Source organism: Danaus plexippus, chromosome 19 (assembly GCF_018135715.1).
Source record: "Danaus plexippus chromosome 19, MEX_DaPlex, whole genome shotgun sequence".
NCBI classification, from domain to species: Eukaryota; Metazoa; Arthropoda; class Insecta; order Lepidoptera; family Nymphalidae; genus Danaus; species Danaus plexippus.
In genome coordinates this window covers 3,384,123-3,401,819 of record NC_083549.1, presented here as the reverse complement: position 1 = coordinate 3,401,819, position 17,697 = coordinate 3,384,123, and positions in this window count along the sequence as shown.

The window sequence follows — 17,697 nt, the reverse complement described above, 5'->3', positions numbered from 1 at the left end:
ACCACTGTAAACCTTCTATTTACTTATTCGTTATTTGTGTACTAACTCCTTTAATCGTTTTTTATTTTCACATTTTTAGTATTGTCCTTTTATTATGGCATTATGTTCTTCTTCAGTTTATGCTATATTTTCATTTAGTTATAGTGTTTTGTAGAATTTTGAGGCAGCTTTTAGTGTCTCATATCTTCTCCTGTACTTTTGCCATTTTGGTTTTCTCACATAGTACAATGAATCTTCGCGAAGCTTTTTTTTCATAGTGTACACGCTTGCTGCCCAGATTTTTTTTAGCAAAAGCTACAGAAAATTATTCTTGTATCCTCATGTAGACTTTATTATGAAACATCTTTCTTTACGATCTCTAGTAAATCTCTTGCTGCCTATTCTTTTTTTATCATCATGGTTCATTATATTTCTTAATACAACAGAAGCACTTCACTTTTCGGATAGTTTTCACATCAGGTAGGGCCTGTTTACCTATAATTTTAATTTTTGAACAGGCACTCTGTCAAGTTTTTGTGGACTCACATGTGCTTAGCCCCCTTTATAAGAGATAGAAAATGAGAATAGATGAATGTTACAATTAACTAATAGAATGTTCGGCAAAAATAACCGCAACAATTATAATTAATATCTTAGCTATTCAATTTTAGATTGAAATTTGTACTGCATTAAAAGTTTTTCGAAATGTCATCATAATTTAAAGCACCATATCCTTTGAATAGTAATTTGATACTAGACCTCAGATATTTAACCAGTAAGAGTCGCTGGCTGTTGAATTATAAAGAGGATTACACTCAAACCAAACGAAGGCGCATTTTCATTGGTCGATAAGTCGGTAGTTAGCCCGATTGCGGGGAGTACCCGCATGCGAGCTAACAACCAATGAAATCCACTGGTCTATAACTCGGTCGATTAAACGTGTGCGGGTGATATCCGCATTCCGGAATAACGGAATTCGCATGCGTTATAGAAATCACCCGCACCCCGTATGCGGGCTCTGACGAGCAGTGAAAACGATAAACTCTTTGCGGGCCCTATGGCATGCGTTACAGAAATCTCCCGCACCCCGAATGCGGGCCTTATCGACCAATGAAAATGCGCCCTAAGATGGAGTTTATCTATTATACAACATTTGGTACAGAATAATCACAATATCCCTTTAATAAAAGCAACTAAATCAATTTGAGCGAACAAACTGGAAATATTTTTAGGCGTGGTTTTAAAACCTATTTCATCCGACTGAATTTTACTGATATTTATGTGTTTGTCTTTTGCCGTTGTGTTATATTCTATTGTTAATTAAGTAACAGCAAAATGCATCTTCTGATAAAATTTGATGCGAACATAAACGTTTATCAATAACAATTAACAAATTATGATTAAATATTAATTACAAGCAATCCTTATACTCTTCTATATAAAACAAAAATAGAATAAGTAAAATAAGTTGTTAAAGTAACGATTACACAAAATTTCAATTTATATTTTTAAAGTTACGTATTGAATGTAAACGAATAACAGTTTTCTAACATGATTGTAACTAAATAACATTAGAAAACTGTCTGTTTGAACACCTTATATATCAACGTCGCGTTTTTTTTCGCTACAAAAGGTCTGCCCAAGAGTCAATAAGAATATTACGAATCATTACTAAACTGACGCTACAAGTAAACTTTCAAACAGCCACTATAATTAACAACAATCACAATAATATTGTTATTGTAAGTGAACAACAAAATGTCACTGAATGCGTCACACGAATTTCAAGATTTTTAATGCTTTTTATTGCCTCTCACAAACTGTCATATTTTGAGAATACCCTTCCTCTTGAGGTGACATCACACAATATTCTTGAGAGAACTTGTGAAAGTCGTGAGTAAAAACGGAAATACAAGCGATAGAAAATTAAGAAGAACTTTATAGAATTGAGGAACCTTCGGTACTTTAAGGTTTATTAAAAAAAACAGTGAATACAGAAAGAATTTCCTTTAGTACGTGTCCTTAGACTGGCAATCTGGTTTCACAGATAAGTTAGTTTGGTTTGAGTGTAATCCTCTTTATAATTCAACAGCCAGCGACTCTTACTGGTTAAATATCTGAGGTCTAGTATCAAATTATTATTCAAAGGATATGGTGCTTTAAATTATGATGACAATTCGAAAAACTTTTAATATATGTTTAAACTAAAAGTGAAGTCTAATTTTCGCTATATCAAATTCACTTATTCTCAAGCCACAATCACAATAAAGTTAAATTCTTACCACCTAAAATAAATTTGAAACCTATATAATAGTATTACTTTTACTGTCCAATAACTATGAAATGGTTTCAAAAACTGAATAAATATTGTATGTCTGTAGCAAGGTGGAAAGAGAGAACGGGTTAGCTGCAATAAGGTTTTATTGCAACGTATGCTGTTTTATACTGACAAAGTACGCTATTAACTGGCTTTTCGACTAACTTACAGTTCAATTGCTACAAGTTAATCAAACTGGCGGAAGTAGGAAATGCGACACAAATACTGAGAAAATGTGTTGATACTTGTAAGTATTTCCGTTATATAAGTCAAAGATTGAACCTACACATTAAGTTCTCATTGTTTTATTATTTCAGTTCAGTGAAGCGAATATACACTCATTTCCTTGACGACAGGTACGTCACAGAAAGTGAACTATAGTTACATTGTTTTGCAGTCATCAACTGATATACGTTCTTTGTAGTTGGTTTATATTATCAAACATCCCTTAAATGTTAGGAACAAATATGAACTCTTATTTTGTAGTAATTTAACATTATTATAAACAATAAAAATACATTACAGCTAGCAATTGTTATTTACACTCAGACTAAAATAAGAATCAGAAAAATATAAACATTTTTTCTATGAATAAAGAAAACTTAAACATGTGACTTATTATTTTTATTGCATGCATTAAAAAATATACTATGAAAAAAAAAATTTGTAAATAAATAGAGTCGAGAAATGGGCTAGATCAATAGTTTATTTCATAAACACGAACCCAATAGATCGAATAAAGTAAAGAAATGCAATCGCACAGGTAGTAATGGACAGAACAAGTACTAAGAAAATAATAAGTAGAAGAGACATATTTTCCGTTAAGATAAAAACTTCATGTGGCATGAGCCCAAATAATATATTTGATGTCATAAGACCCAAGAGTATTAAGTACTCCCTTATAGATATCGAAAAATTTGCTTCTATCAGAAGAATTTTTGACGAAATGTATATACAAACCGCCAAAGATTTTTGAATTTTCTCTCTATTGATCTTGACTCACGATAAGAATGTGTAATTTGTCCCTGGCTATTGTAAAGCAATAGTCACAATCAAGTATCCAGCTATATACACATACTTTTTGAAAAATTTTCCGCCGTATTGGTTTTAGGAATTGGCACGATTTTCTTCATATTTTGTATGTGTAAACACAAATGTTGTAAGTTGTAACTTTCTACAAGATGTTGCAAATTCTGTTGGTAAAACTCTTCATATGTGTTTGGCACTTTGGCGCTCAACCGTAGGTGTCCTCCGATAGTACTCTCGATACTGCTGGGAAGCTTGTAGGTTCTTGGTTCTATGCAAATCATTATATTTTTCAACACGTCCTCTATATTTTGAAGCTTATTTCAATTCATTTTATATATTATTTCATTCGTTCAAACTTGAAGATATTGGAACCGTTGAAAAGATGTTCAAAGTTTTCGGAACCTTGTAAAAAAATCCCACAAAATAGGTATAAATAAGAATTTATTTATATTCTCAATCTGAGTATCTAAAAAATACCATTTAAATCTAAATACCTCATGTAATATCAAAGAAAAGTTTATATAATTATCATTTCCTATAATAAATTCATATATATATGTTTTATTAATACAGTTACATTTAATATAAGACCTAACAAACAAGGTATATCCATTTGTGCATTATTTATTTATAGATTTTTTTATATCCACGAAACAATTTCATTCAATTCGCTTGTTCAAAATGTTATGTCGATAGAATATTTATTCATGGAAATTCCTCTTAGTTCTTTATTGCAAAAAAACAATGAGTTATTTTTATTAAAATACGATTTACATACCACGTATTTGAAATTTACATTTTAATAACATGTTCCATAATTAAAACAAATGTGGAAATACACTGTCGTGACAATTATTGAGGTTTCTGCTTCTACTCGTATTCTGCGAGATGGTTTTTTCTATTACTGTAAGAGTTCTATTGATTAATTGCTGAATTAAGAAAGTTCGTTTTCAAAAACTAATATTAATAGCTGCTCTATTATACCCTTGTAGTCGAAGAAGGGAAGAAAAGTGCAAAAATAAAGCAGCAAAAACTTAATAAAAAAAATATTTATATACTCGAAATTGGTACAAAATAAAAATAAATTGAACTTTTATTAAGTTGAACAAACCATTCCACATTTTCAAAGAATCTTATATTATTATTCAAACAGAATTTTAGTCATGTAATTCAGGTAACTAAGAATTTTTGTTGATAACTAAAATTCCACATATAATTATATTTTAACTGAAATAATTCTGTGAAATTTTGTTTCAATTATTATTATAAATCATATTTAAAAAGATATATATATATATAACAAACAAATAAAATATACTTTAAAAAAATCTAAAAAACATGTTTTTCTAATTAACCCAACTAAAAAGTAAAAAATGATCTTTAACATTAAAAATAACAGTGGGCGGAAAATATTAGTATTGTTATGAGAAAAGCATAGGGCACTTTGTACCATATCTTTCATACTATTTTTGAACTAATCGTATGAAAAAAGTAGTAGTTCAAAAATAGTATGAAAGACATAGTACAAAGTGCCCTATGCTTTTCTCATCTCAAGCAACCTCCAGCATGTAATAAAATTGAAATCAATTTTAATATGAATGTATAGATTATTATAGCCATATTAAAAGTTTGTATATAATAGTAATTTTCGGTCAGCAATTTAATTTTTAATAAAGTTTTTAACATAACTTTAGTTTATGACCCAGATAACCAACAAACAATTAAATAAAATCCTGTTGTCTCTTGCATTGGCTCCCTATTTCTTTTTGAAGGGTAGCACTTCTCATTTTCCATCTGATGACCCAAGTGCTGTCCTTTGCCTAACACTTTACTCGCGATGGGTAGGGCATATTACAGTCCCAGGGTTTTCAGTTGCTAAGAGAGTTGTCATCTAAGAGAAATGCATTGTTCTGTCAAGCAATAAAGAGACTCTAGCATTACCTGTCAAAATTTAAGACAGTGTTGTCAAATTTGTTTTTGACAGTGTGTTTTCACTTTTGCCAATACTCACTCAATTTTTGGTAGCAGCCACCATTGCAGAGTCTAAATCTCCTAATCAGTGGTCAGAGAGAAAGCAACGGCCGCAGTTTTTGCGACATGAGAGTTTTGACAGGAGCCGGAGATATAGGTGATCAAATACTTACAGTTTTCAATTTATAGAAGTCATTTTTGAGGTTAAGATTACTAAAACTTTCATTAAGGATACTAATAGACTTAAATACATATCTGACAATCCAAAGAAAACCACAATCACAAATTTTTATTTCTGGATTGTATAAATTCCTAAAACCTTATTAATAATTAATTATTATAGAGGTCCGTCTTATTTCTTATCGTTCTTTAGGTTTATAATTACATTCATTAATATAAAAACGGGAAAAAGGTTAAATTTAACCTGTACATATCCGAGTAATAATTTCTTCTAAATCTCCTTTTGGAAAATTTATTACCTTGTAAAATTCTTGCTAAGTCTCCATAATTCATTATTTAGGTCGCACCTGCATCTTTATATTTTCTAATTACAGAATACTAGTAATAAACTTTAAGGTTTTTTTATTTTTTTTTCGTCTCTTTAAATTTTATATTTAATATACCTATGTCATAATAAAATACAATCGGATAAGAGTATATGTACGAGATTATTACTGCTAACCAAAAAAATACGAGTTATAAATACGAGTATAAGCATTCGATGGAAGTTAAATCTGAGTACAATATTACTCATTATTATAAAACGCATACCTCAAAACTCTTGTACGTATGAGCAAAAATAAATATTCTACAGGATTTGATATTCAAATCATTAGTGCTGATATATTCACCTCGATTGTTCTGCCATACACCGTTCACTCTACCCCTACTCCGGTTGTATGGCTTTATGTGATAGAAAGATAAAAAGAAGAATGTGGTAAGAGTTTCACTTTGTATTTTATATTTATTTGTTTTAAATATAAACAAGTAAAAGTTGACTTAGTGTATATGAAGAAACTTTTTAGGAATTGTGAAGTAAATTCAACCAACTTTATGTTTCATAATAATTCGTCTGCTACAGGCGGTTTCTTTCTAAAGTTAGACCACGTAGCGGTGGAAAGCCATAAATCATCTCAAGTCTAAAGTAAAATATCATAACAGCTTTGGAACGATAACTTTGAATACATCACAAAAACAGCGCTATATTATTTCTTTCACGCATATTATTTGATAAAAGGTTGTAAACGTTTTACAATATTTGCATAAGTTTTTTTTAATTACTTATAAGATTATATTGTCTTCACTATTAAATTTACTATCTATATGAAGTCGGTTGTAGTGTAAATAAAGGTCTGTTACAATACAATTCGCAGGTCTTACGAATCATTTCAGTTATTAGTACAAAAATTATCAAAATACAAAGGACAGTTAAATTGCATGTACCACAAATAATTAAATCTTTATGTTAATAAATCATATTGTTACGAGAAATTTACAATAAATCTAAAATATTTTAGATTTTAATTAAATTTTATTTAATATTTTTACTTTTTTAAACTGAGCTAACTGCCGTTGCTTTTATTGCGTATGTTGTTATTTACTGATGCTATCGGAATAAAAGTGGCAGCATTAGATATAAATGTAAATTATCTTGCCAATAGTTACAATAAATCGTTTAATTATAAATATAATTGACTTGTGTCATGTCAAAATCAGAGTAGAATTTAATATAGTCATAGAATTGTTTCGCAATAATAATATCTGTTTGCTTTGAGTACATTGAAAATTAGTTTTACTTGGATACTATCCGAGGATTATACCTAAGCTGGTGGCTCAACTTTGATAGTTTGATAGGCTTTCGCGGTATTGTTTGTTGTTATTAATAATAATAATAATTAATTATTGAAATTTTACCATTACGTTATCTTATTTTGCTATTATATAAACAGAAACTGGTTAAAATTTTCATCGTGAACCTGCCCTAATTACGTATAACTTACAAATAAATAAAAAAATATTTTCTTTTTTATAATATCTAACGCAATTTGCCAAAGGAAGATATTTATCAAAATAAATAGAACCTGTACGCCAATAAACAATTTGTCTAGAATAGCTTAGAAGAATAATAAATTTTTGTAATGCAATTAAAAAAAAATAGAAAGTGATAATGATTTATTATTTCCAGAAAACTTGAAATAAACACCCACATCTTCGTCCTTTTCTTTCTTTTTTCTGTTAAAAAAATATTACTAGAAAACATATCGCTAAAGATTACAAAAATAAAGATAGACACAATTCTCACGTGGATAAATTAATTGAATCTTTTTAATAACATGAGATGTTACATTCTTATTTGCATACTTTATAAGTAATTTAGCAAATACTTTTATCTCTATTTACCCTTTAAATATTTAAGCTGGTAGGGTTTGCGAACAAGGTTGTGTAACTCTCCGAGACCCTTAACATTTGAATACATTGCAGATGTTTCATAAGTGTTAAGTAAATACGGGAACATTACATTTCATTTGTGTTTTGTAACTAATTATAAATAAAAACAATAAATTTATAAATATAATCTTTAATTAGAAAATGTTCAAGCAGAAACTGTTTTTTTTTTTTTTTTTTTTTCAAATACTAAGAAATATTTAGTTCTTAAATGAAACTTTAAGTTAAACGATACTTACAAAGCAAAGTCACTGTTTTATGGTCATTAGATTGTGTATTAAAAGCCTAGGAATTCAACTTATAGATAAACCTAAAAACGTCTTAATTTTACTATTTCTGAGCACACATTTAGGGTTCTGATTTTATAGACAAATAATTGAGTAAACTAAACGGTAAACCTAGCTAATATTTGAACAGGAATGTGTTAATCAAATATGTTCCAATACCACTTAATACATATATAAATTAAATATTTTTATTTTTTCTTCAGTACTATCACTTCCCTTATTACGAGCATTTTGAAAATGTTTTATGTGTGTATATTTTAATATAAATTAGAAGTAATAATATCTGGGATAAATAATGTAACTGAATATAATAAATAAATAAGAATGTGTGAAGATGAAATGTCCCCATTTATCCTCAGGAAAAGGTGTCATGAGCACTTTATCTCATGCTCTTACGTTTTATCAAAACATAAGTACGATTTTTATCAAAATTAAACATGGAATTTCAACTAATTTCGATAAATGTTTTATATTTTCCAAATATTTTTTCTAATAGTTCATAATATAAAAACGGAAAAGTTTTTTAAGGAGTTCGAGATTATTTTACAAAAACTTATTACAATACTTTTTTTCTACACCTATTATGTGACTACGATGTCTTTGAAAGAAACAATGGTTACAAATTTAAGCTTATAATTACAAAAAAGAAAAAAAAATATTTAAACAACTTGAAATTAAATCGCATTTTGGACACAAGTTTGTTTTATAACAGAGAATGGAATCGAAAACAAAGTTACTCTGTCTTCCTATCAATATAGTTCAAAGTAAATCAAAATTATCAGATATCCTGTATGACAGTTACATCTTCATTTATAATCATTAACATATAAATTTATTATTTGGAAATAAAGAATGTACTTTTTCTTACCTATCACTGGCACACAACATTTTTCTAATTTATAATATTTAGATATCAATTGACTAAATGAATTAGATTAAAAATATTGAATTACTATTTTTATGTTATATTTAAATGGAGCGGAGAAAAAAATGAACAATAATAATGTTTTATATATCTGTGTAAATCATATTAATTGCTACTAATCAAGTCTAAGTACTTGCTCATTATACTATATATATATATATCGTAAACCATGAAAAAAAAACATTTTAATCGTTTGGAATTCAAACAATACGGGCGCATACTTAAAAAGTCATATCTATTTAGGTTATTTAAACTGAGTTTTTTATATGCACATAATTTTTATATATAAATAATTACATTATATATTCTGTCCAACTATAAATATATGTAAATATATTAGATTTTTTTTTATGCCTATCAGCTTTAATAGTAACGATTAGAGAAATGTGTTTTATTATCTAAAGCACGTTATGTTGCGTGTTCAGAAAATACCTTTGGACTATCAGATTTCCCATTTGCAATTCTTTAGTATCGGTATAATTGTAATTTCACCCATCTTGATTTATTCTAATAAGTGAAAATTTAAATAAACATTCAACATTTTCTTACAAAAAAAAACAATCTAAAATTTCAGACAATATATTATTATATGATTTCAGCGATATTTACCTTGCACCCTCTTTTAAGCGCATTGTAGTTTACCCCTACTCCACGGCTAGTTTTTTTGTGATTTGCGAGAGATGAATAAAAAATTTAAGGCTATATATAAAAGTTACATTATACATCAATGAGCAAAAGAAGCGAGAAAAATAATTCATACCAGTAGGAGCTGATAACTCAAGTAGTACTTAAATTTTTTACCAAATAATAAAAAGGTCTTTGTCATTTCACGTTTGATGGTAAAAATTCTAAAAGTGTGGTAAGTAATATAATGAACAATGTCTTTATATTATATTATATTGAATAAATAAATAGGGTTTATTTAGGATAAAAAGACTAAATGTAAATCTACTTCGCAAACCGACAGTTCCGTACCTAAAACGGATATAGGCTGTTCCTATCAGAGTTCAATTTTAACTAAAAATTATAGGTTGTAATTACTATTCCTAGTTCATTAAATATTTCTTTATTAATAAGAGCTTAAATGAAACAGATTACTTTTAAACAAACGCAAACTTTTCTTTTGTAAAAAAATTACTAAGTTAATATATAAGGCAAAACCAATAACATTTTATGTTTTTCATATTATTTCTACAATCGAGATGAATCATATTATAAGTAACTTTATGACGAGTATTTTATGACACCAGCTTTTGTTAATATAAAATATAATAGTTTCTTTACACAGAACAATATGTTAATACACAAAACTTTATTCATTAAATCCTTTTTGTCATACACATTAACATTTATGAAACAGCAAAATTTATATTGAGGCAAAGTGATGTGAATATTTAATGAAAATTTTATGTTTTTGCAAGCAATTGTTCAATAACAATTATTTGTGATATTAAGGTTTTTAACACTGAAGTTGTTCTGGTAGCTACTTTCTGTTCAATTGTGGAATTTTGAAAAATAAATAGACTGTATACTTATATAATGATGTGTAAAATTTTTCGCGTGTACTTATTATCTTTTTTATAAATCCCAGAGAATATCTGTGCGTCGGCGGCCAGACCGGATATACTTTTATATGAGTGAATTCTAAAGCGCGTTGTGCTATAAGAAATCTTGGTACCGTGGGAAACCAAAATCCCCAAAATTTATGTGTATATTTACGTATACATTTTATGTGTATATTTAAGTATGTATCTATGTAGTATAATATCTACATTTTCTATTATTATAATCTTTTTTGTATGCTTATATATCTCTTTATTTACTTTTTTCCTTCTCTCTTGTTATTGTAGCTAAACCACATTTCTTATCTACTTTCCTCTATCAAAAGGGTTTCTGGTAACGATCTCTTTTAAGAGATAAGTTATCCTTTGTACATCACATTTCTTTTATAATTATTTATACTTTTGGTATATAAATAAATAATAAATAAATTACGGGGGCCTTTTAGAAGTGAAGATGTCCTCATTCCACGAATTCCCATAATCCGAACCGATACACTATTTCAATTAAAAGGATTGCAATTCCCAATTCGATTGGCGTTCGCAGTAACAATTAACAAATCTAAAGGTCAATCTTTAGAAACGTGTGGTCTAGATTTGGATGTAGTTTGCTTTTCACATGGACAATTGTATGTTGCGTATTCCCGGGTTGGTAAACCATATAGCCTCCATATCTACACAAAGAATGGAAAAACAAAAGATATTGTATACCCACAGGTATTGAAAAATTTAACTTCAATAAAATATATGCTGTCTTTTGTTGTTCACAGCAAAGCGCACAGGGCACAGCTATAAATATATTTTCTATTATTACCTAAAATTCTAGGGTTTAGAAAATGGGCCTTGACATCGACCTTAAACCTAATTATTGAAACGGAGGTTAATCAACAATATAAATTGAAAAAATAAATACTATTGTGGACCATTCTTTGAATAGTTTGGGAGTTCCTGATATAGACGCAGTCTCTTTTCTTAGAAAGGAAACACTTTTAAAGTTTGTTTGTTTAAAGAAAACATGTTATCGTTGTAACTTATTTCGTATTAAGTTTTATTAAAAAGGGTTTATTCATAGTTCAGATAAAAAAAAAATTAAAGAGTTTTTATTCAATTTTATTTATAATATAAAGCTTAAGTTACAAATTGTTAATATTTTTAATAAAATTTAATTCACAAAAATATTGAAATTTCGCTGAAGCACGCATAAAACATACAATTCATATAAAATCTATATATTTTTTAGCTTAACAGAATAAACAGAAATAAAAACAAAAGTACAATAAAAGTCAACGATTCCAACAAAATTTTACTGTGAATAGTTAATTGGACTTTGTTATTGATAACAATTTAATGTTCACGTTAACAAATGCACTTATGTCAGACGTAATACCTTCATCATTGAAAGGTTAAAGACAATCTAATCTTACGTATATTAAAATTGTACATTTTATTGTACCATGTTATTTTTAATTTTTGTCTTACACTTGTTTTATACAAAAATACTTCAATGCTTGTTTAAAGAATAAAACTAAATTATACCTGTAGTTAATGAATATATATACCATTCGTTTATTAATGATATTAATGTGTAACACTTTTTATTGCTAAACTTTGGAGGAGAAGAGGATAGTTAATAAATTACATCTATTCTATTACATTCCCGAAGGGGTAAAAAATGTTACAAAAACACAATAGTCATTGCTAACTTATTAGAAGTAGACTTCTAAGCTTTTGGCCCTGTCTTGTTCCAGCACAAGTAATAATATGGTGGAGTATTCTAACATTTCTGTGTTACCAGTGCCCGATCCCTTCAAAGATCAGATCATATCAGCTTAGATCTTCCACAATACCAGAAGATAAGAAAGAGAAAACTGTAATCAATTTATTATATTGCCGGTTTGACTTTGTTTAAAAAAAGCCATAAAATGTAATTATTTTTATAAATTTTTTGTTTGAAATAAATTATTTCTTAGAATTATTTTTTATTAGGAATTTAAAAAGAATCTATTCTTTTTATACTAAATACAATATTTGATATTCACAGCCTTTTGTTTAATCCACATAGCAAAAGGTTGCAAATATTTGTTCTGTCTGAACTGTTGAATATATTTGAAACTGTTCATAGATAAACCTAAAAAGAATTGTAACTGAAAATTTAGATTTGAATTTTTTTGTTGTTGATAAAAGTCAATGATGTTTCTCTTATCTTAATATTTCATATTCACTTCATTATAATAAAGTATTTCATTGCTTGACCGTAGAATTATTACAAATGTGCAGCTATGACAGATCTCATCTCGTCTCATCTCATGTCGTCTGCCCGTATCACGTTTGCTGAAAAGTAACAGAAACGTCGGAGTATGTAGTTTTTTACAAAAAATAAATCACGCGTAGTTTATCCGAAAAATACTAGTTTCATTTAAATGAATAAAACTCGCGAAAATCTTAGTTCTCATTAGGTAGGTAGGTAGTTAGGTAAGTATGGTAAATTAAGTGGTAATAAAAATTGCACATACATATATTGGTATCATTTAAATCCTGCTTATATTATAAATGCGAATGTTTGTGAGAGTATAATAATTAATAGATGTTAGCTGTTATTTCACACGAAAACTTCGGAACGGACTTTGATGACAATTTAAAGTAATGAAGATTACATATTAGAATAAAAGATAAAAATAAAATTCAGTTTCCTGAATTACCTCGTATCTGCTCCAGGGATCCAATAGTTTTTTTTGTGTATGAAATTACATGACGCTGCCATTTGGTTACTGTATCTGTTAGTGGTTCGAATATAAGTATATTGCTTGAACACACTTCATGCATTTATAGCTAAGCATACGAATAAGACCGAAGTCCTCGAGTGTAAGATCATATGCACCATATATACTGCATTTATTTCTAGTTGATTTTATTTTGAATATTATACTAATAAAAAAAAAATATTTTACATTTTCCTTTGCTTTGCAACATGGCTCAATATTCGCTTTACATCTTATACATTATCAATTCTCTCTTTCTCCTCACCATCCTACACATATTTTTTACATATTACCTTCTCATTTCAGTTAATAAAAATAATTGCGTTATCCATGCAATTAATATTATATATATATCGGATTTATTACAAAATGATTATTTTAAACAGAGGACAGTACGTTCCAAATATTTCAAAATGAAACTTAAATTCTTCTAAATGTTCTTGTATTTCTCGAAGGTTCTTCATAATCAAATTCTTTATGATCCGCACTCGCTGAACTCTGCAGTCCGCTGTCGTGCGTCCAGACGTCATATTTATACCAGAATTCAAACATAGTTCTATTCTCCTTTTAAACAGTCTTTGATTTCTTTTTACTTTTAACAATTGTAACGACGACCAATAAGTTGTTACAATAATTGATGACAGCCTTAACTTATTTTCATGTTGGATCCGGTAGAAGCTGATAGCGCCGATATATATATTTGGCATTTTAATCATTAAAATATAATATGTTTTATAATCATAGTTAAAGAAAAATAGCTTAATACACAATAAAATATACTAATAGTTCAAAATTAATTAAATCATGATTATACGACTTGATAAATATTTATTAAAACTGAAAAAAGGTCAAATTGATTTTATGGACATTTTATTCTAATTTCAAAAACTTGTTATGTTTTCCTTGTAAAAAACTTTTTGACGTTAATGAAAATAACGAAGAAATATTATTCATGGGAAAAATGGATAAGTGAATTTAATATAAAATTATACCTTGAATATAAGCAATGCGAAATAAAAATGTTCAGTTCGTCTTTGAATTACAAAAAGATGTCAACAATCATATCATTTTCTAATATTCCTTAAGAAACTTTTTTTAGGTGGGTCATTGCTTTTATTATCTTCTGCCTTTATATAGTTTTTTCTTTCATTTCTATATATTATGCTTATGGTTGTTAGGACTCCAGGACGTAATTTCCGCGCGTTAACAAAGGTTGTCAACACTTCCGCTAGTGTCGGCGTCTGATGGGCGCAAACATTTTTGTAATATCCAGCCCAGTCCTTTGAAGTTAGATATCGCTCACATTTTTTTCTTTTATTTATTTAAAAATAGAACCAAACGTGGAAAATATGATACTTTCAATATGAATTTTCTTTTAGGAATAAATGCTATTATAAGTTTAATTATATTTTCCAGAAGTAAAATTAAGTGTCCGCATACATGTATATATCATCATCAGCACTTCTAAGAAACAATTTTATTTTGACCGAAAAGTACTTTTTAAAATGAGTTTACTTTAAATGCCTTCAAACAGTTATTGATATTTGAAGTTTAACAAGTGTTATTGTTTCTGTATATGACAAGAGTTTCCACACAGTTTATTTTTTGATTGTGATCTGAGGGTATAAAATGATAAACAAACAGTAAACCTTATTCTAATTTAACAAAGTCTTGCGATTGTTTAGTAATAGCCCAAATATTTAATAAATAAGATTAAAAAAAATATATCTATGTGTATTGATTATTATTTGTTAGCGGCGAATCAAAAAATTATGATACAGTTAAATATTGTTGTTTTTATGTCTCTATAAAGTCAAATACTTGAAGCACAAATTAAAAAAAAACGTTATTAACTAGTTTCATATCATTCCTATAAACACTTAAAAGTTCTGGTGTTAAAAAACAATATAATAAATACTGTCATGGGACATTTTGTTTTTTCCATAAAAAGATTTGACTTCAATCAATACTCTCTTTTAATCACAAAGTTTTAGTTTATTGAAAATATTATACATTTAATTCATATATAAAACGGTTATTCGTAAAGATAATGTATTAAGCAATTATTATTTGACATCAACTAATAGGTAAATTCATTCATTATTAAGATCATTCTTTATACATCTAACATTTAAGTGTTAACTTCAATTTAACATTATGAGGAATTGTTATTTTTTAATGTAATAATAGTGTTAAATTATAAATAAATAAGAAACTGTATAATATTTTTAATAAAATAAATTTTAAACCTTATGTGCTCAAACCATCGATCATGCAATTTTTTTTTAACTGCTCAGTATCAAAGTTTTATACCATCTTAATGACAGTCATAAAGATAAAGCGTTTACTAATTGATTAATTAAATGAAAAATATCAAAATCTTTATCTGTATCTTTTAAGAAACATAAATAATAAATATAGCTTAAATTTCTATGGCATATAAATTCTAGAGGAACCTTTTACTTATTAATATTATATAAAAAAAAGGTAAATATTATAGTCTACCGTTATAAACAAAATTTTTATGCATGAGTTAGTTGGCAGTGTAATTAATTTATTCCACATATTTCTTTTAAGAATAATATAATGCTAAGGATAGGTTTTAAGCAAATTTTATGAAAATACACGCATAAAGAACGACCAAATTTAGTAGAGTAAGTAGAAAAACGAATGCATGAAACAAAAAGCTTTGAATTGACGTGTTTAATGTAAATATGTTCCCTTTGATGTTTATGTTTTTCAATTCGTTGTATGTTAAGAACAATCCCATACTGATTTTATTTCATTGCCAATATTTACCTGAGGTATTTTTGTTTAATTGCAACATGCTTTATATGTATTATATCCTGCAGCTGCGTCAGTATCAAATACAGTTTTCTTTAAAACTGAGAATGTTTAAATAAAGATTATAATAATGAAAAAAAATAATTATTATCTGTATTATGATTTCTGAATTGAAGTTCGGTAATCTTAGTATCGCTGACCCTATCACTAAATCAGTCTGACACATCGGAATATATGCACAAAAATTATTAAAGTTTTTATAGATAGAAGCATAATTTTTAGAATAATAGTAGACATATCAAAAATACATTCAACTTAATTGTTACATTACATTCGACTATTGAAATTTTATGTATCCACTATAGAATTAGTACTAATATTAAAAATATAAAAAAAAAGATTGAAAGAAGTTTTATTTTAGAAATATATGCTCATTCCAGAAATCCGTCCGGTATTTAGCTGGAAGAAAGTATGTGTTGCAATTTAAATTTCTCAGACGGTAAAATTTTATGGAAGCCAAATTCCTTGTCAGTTGAAAACTCATTTTCATATTATTAAACGGTGAATTTAATAAAATTACCTCAAGCCAAAAATATATGTAGCTACTCTCTCTCATTCTATTTATAGCTGTTTATATTCTATAGTTATATAATTTAATATTTGATTCTAGCAATCACAAACGATAACCAGTTTAAATTATGTTTTTTTAAACTTTAAAAATTTGGTGAATCACTAAGATCTTTTACTCACCGAGAAAATGTAATAAATTCCTAAAATAATTTAGTTACAAAGAGTTTGTGTTAACGAAAGAACAAACAAATAACTATGTATTTCCTTTCTTTTTATGCTCTTTTAAATCTACAGATTCTTTGATTGATACTGCTTTACAGAATCCATTTTTAGTAACTCTACCGATTGGACAATCATAGCCGTGTACATAAGCTATTAAAATAGTTTTTGTGAAAAATGTAAAGAATATAAAATATGTATGCAAAAGTAATATTATTTGCAAATTTAGCAACTGCTTTACAAAAGTTGGTACATCATAGCTTAAAATAGTAATTTATGAGGGAATCGGGCTCTGATGTTTTCATGCCTTTATGGTCTGGTTTGTAAATTCTTAGTAATTAGATATGTTTGAAGATCCCTGTGTAATAGAATATAGTACCAACAGCACTTAAATATGAAACGAATCACTCTCACAGACAAACAACCCTCACACATTCGCTTTAATTAAATTTTTAGTGCGAATAAGGTAATCAAACAGTAAGGGCGTATTGCATTTTTTTACTAATCACCATCAAATAGATAAAGACCTTATAACAATAGACAATTCTAAAGAAATTTTACAACGAATTTTTAGTTATTCAGCTTTGAATTAGTGTACAGAATAAATTATAAACGTAATCATTATTATGACAGATGTATGAATACTAAGTACAATATTTTATTACACCCTGACAAAGACACAAAAATTTTGAAGCTCTAAGAAAGTTGACCTACTATAATGTCAATAAAACAAATTGTCACACACATGTCAGGTGATGCGGACCATTATGAATGTAATAAGACATGGAATATACGTATTTTCAAAATTACATTTCTTTTTATAAGTTTCCATATAAAACCCTTCCTATTTAAC